Raw genomic sequence first — 3,470 nt, forward strand, 5'->3', positions numbered from 1 at the left:
ATATATATGTAATATTATGTAAAAAATATATTAATATTATACAGAGATACATTGGGACCAAACTTTTACTACATATTACCAATTGTTCAGGTGAAAATACGTGCTTCGCCATATTTTTGTCGGAAAGTACATACGTGATTGCCTTAATAGACGTTGAATCGCACGCTGAGGACCACTCAGTTGGTCTCTTGGGTCACCTGATCTAACGCCCCTTGACTTCTGTTCATGGGGTTACGTGGAAGAGTTGATTTATAAAAATACTATAGGAACAAATTTCGATCCAGGTCTCAATATGAATATTTGCTATACTGCAACTGATTACCTAATAAAAATTAGACTGTTACTAGAAAATCGTAATAAGAACGTTGTAAGCTCATAGAGTTCCGTCGTAAATCACGACACGTGTAGCACTGATACATGGAAAGTCATATTCATTCATATCCACCTCCATAATCTGATTACACATAGTATTTCAAATTTCTGCGAAACAACATCATCTCGTCTTACGTGAAGCTCTGAATTCAGCGTTACTAACGAACGGACGCCGGTGCGAACACAGTAATTACTCGGAACGTGGGAGTACGAAGGTGCAGTATAAATTAAAAGGCGGAAGTGAAATCGTAGCGGGAGTAACAGATCGCAGCCGGCGAGGATTGTTTTGGGGCGTCTGCGCCTGGTGGTGCGACAGAGGACCGGCAACCGACCAGCAGGAGGCGTCGAGGCCCTCCTCGGGATGCCAGTCGACTGCGAACCGCCGCGCGGTTGAGATGCGAGCCGTCGCGCTCCGAGCACATCCACTTCGCCGCAACCTCGTGCATTCCTCGCCTATCCTTTTTTACCTCGAGCTTCTCACCCCTCGCAAACATCGTCCAAATCCGCAATTCTCAATCGCGCGGAATCACAAATCTGTATTTAAATTGTGTATTTAAAATTCTGCTTCGCTTCGATTCGTATCGGTGTTGATTAATTTTCTAAAATTCCTGTGAATCGAGGAGGGCCTCCTCGGTGTACCCGCGAGTTCCGAACGGAGATAAGAAAGTCGCAAATGGCCGTCAGCCCGTCCGATCAGGTGTTGCCTGCGATTCGTAGCGGTTTCCTCGGCCGTCGATGGTTCCAAGGTATCCAGAAATTATAATAAAAATTGGGCGCACAAGAGAAAAAGAGAGAGAGAACGGTGGAATTTTAAGAGACGCGGCTGTACAATCGTTGATTTAGGAGGAAATTCCCTGAGCGGAAAGGTTCCTAACGATTGGCGCGGGAAAAAAGTTGCTATACGGAGGAAGAAAAAGGAGGAACTAAAGCTCCTTGAAACTCGTGTTTGAGTTTGTTGCACACTCGAGCCTGGCGCCACCTGCTGCAATATATATAGATGTATATAAATACATACATACGTACATACATGTATATGTATATGTATATTCCGTGTGTGCATACCACTTTATGTGTTAAGAGACCCCAGAGGAACGACGTTTGATTCTTGAAGAGACGATCCTCTAGATTGATCGACCAAGCGGAAGGATCTATCGGTCCGACATAGTCCGAGATAATTTAGTTATTCTAATTAACGTCTTCTAATTGGCCGGATCGAAAGGCGTGAATGTAATAACCGGGCAACGACGACGGTCCCTCAGGAAAGGAAATCGATGCGATCTGTCTCCCAAGCTGGCTGTAACACGCCCACGCATCGCACGAATTACGAAGACGCATGTAAATAAACGTGTACACATATATATGTATATATATNTTACTGTTATGGTTCATATATTCACTATTAAATGTAAGTGATTGCATTCTAAAAGCATAGGAATTGTTAAATTTTATATTTCCATCACTTTTGACAGGGATTGTATAGCCTGAACATCCTTAAGTTCATAAATAATAACCTCCTTCCAATTTCGTCGTTTCTCTTCTCTTGTTTTTAGTTCTCGATACCACTTTCCGTTTAAAATCGATTCGAAACAGTTTGGAAGTTAATATATATCTACTCTCTTCTGGCTAAAAGTTGATTTCCTGTGGGGTTAAAATAAAGCTACTGCATATCGATTCTTGGATGTTAACCGGAAGCAAAATAAATTCTGCTCGCTGAATAAACTCGCTTCCTATATAAAATAAATACTGTACAACAAAATAGTGCTCGTCCGTTTCATAAATACTGCGCGAAGTTCAACATTTTGTTACTTACCTTCTCACCTTCTATTTTTGTAAGAAAACTGTGCAGCTTTATTCAAATATTTGTTTAATCATTTAAATATCAAAATATTTATTCACCTTTTGACGTTCCCGAAAGAATCGTTTATTGAATCATTTTATGCATTTATTATATCTGGTCACTCATTTAAATGTAAAATAAAGTTACAAATTGTAATTTATAAAAACATGTACTCTTCTTTTATTCATTCATTCTGACTAATAGTCTGCAGATTTTTGTGCAAAATATTTATATCAAATTAAGAGACAAGCATTTGTATAATTATTTAAATATTGAATTACACTTTTGACGAATTCTTTTATACAGGATGTCCCAGAACTAGTGTAAGACATTGAAGTGGGAGATTCCTAACGTGATTTTAAACAACATTTTCCTTAGCGATAAAGTTATCCGAGGCATGGTTGAGGAGTTATTAACAAAAAACTTCGACCAATTAAAGCGCTTGGTTGGCGCGAGCTACGAATCGGGATCGTTGACTCGGATCCGGGCTCTCGGCCTATCAACAATCTATCATTTTCCTATCCATTCCATTTGAATAACGATTAAATGTATTAATTGTTATTAATTTCGTTGCATTATTATTCATGTAGTTTATTATTCTCATTTTCTTAAAACGCTTCGTATTAAGCGGAGCGTTTTTTCACGCGTCAAAGGTCGTCCGAGCCAACGTTTCCGATTCGCGGCTCGCGCCAACCGAGTGCTCTGATTGGTCAGGGTTTTTTGTTAATCACTCCTCAACCACGCCTCCGACAACTTTTTCGCTAAGGAAAATATTGGTTAGAATTACGTCAGGAACCTTCCATTTCAATATCTGATACTAGTTTTGGGACACTCTGTATACTCGACGAATTAATCGTTTCTGTATGTAAAATTTTCTCCCAATTGCATAAAATCGAAAGTTTGCTTATGAGAGGTCAGTTTACACCTGAAGGAGCGCAGATATCCTAGAAATAGGAGAGGTTATGGACAGATTCTTTTTTTCTGCCATCAGCCACCGTAAACTGGATTATGAGTTTGATTTCCTGTAGATTGCCCAGGGACAACGGTTACAGTCCCATGAGCAATTCGCATGCGTAGTACCGCGTCGACTTTACACGTTGCCAGTAAATTGGCCGAACGTGACCAAACTTTCGTGTTATTTATAATTAACGAAAATTGCACGACCAGTGAAATTCACAGCAGTCGTAACTGAAACACCGTCCCGCTAGTCCAAACTATTCTGTATATCAATTTATCGGATATTCTATTTTATTTTATTTTA

The sequence above is a fragment of the Ceratina calcarata genome, unplaced genomic scaffold (genome assembly GCF_001652005.2).
Source record: "Ceratina calcarata isolate Rehan_Ccalc_2016 unplaced genomic scaffold, ASM165200v1 scaffold423, whole genome shotgun sequence".
Lineage (NCBI taxonomy): Eukaryota > Metazoa > Arthropoda > Insecta > Hymenoptera > Apidae > Ceratina > Ceratina calcarata.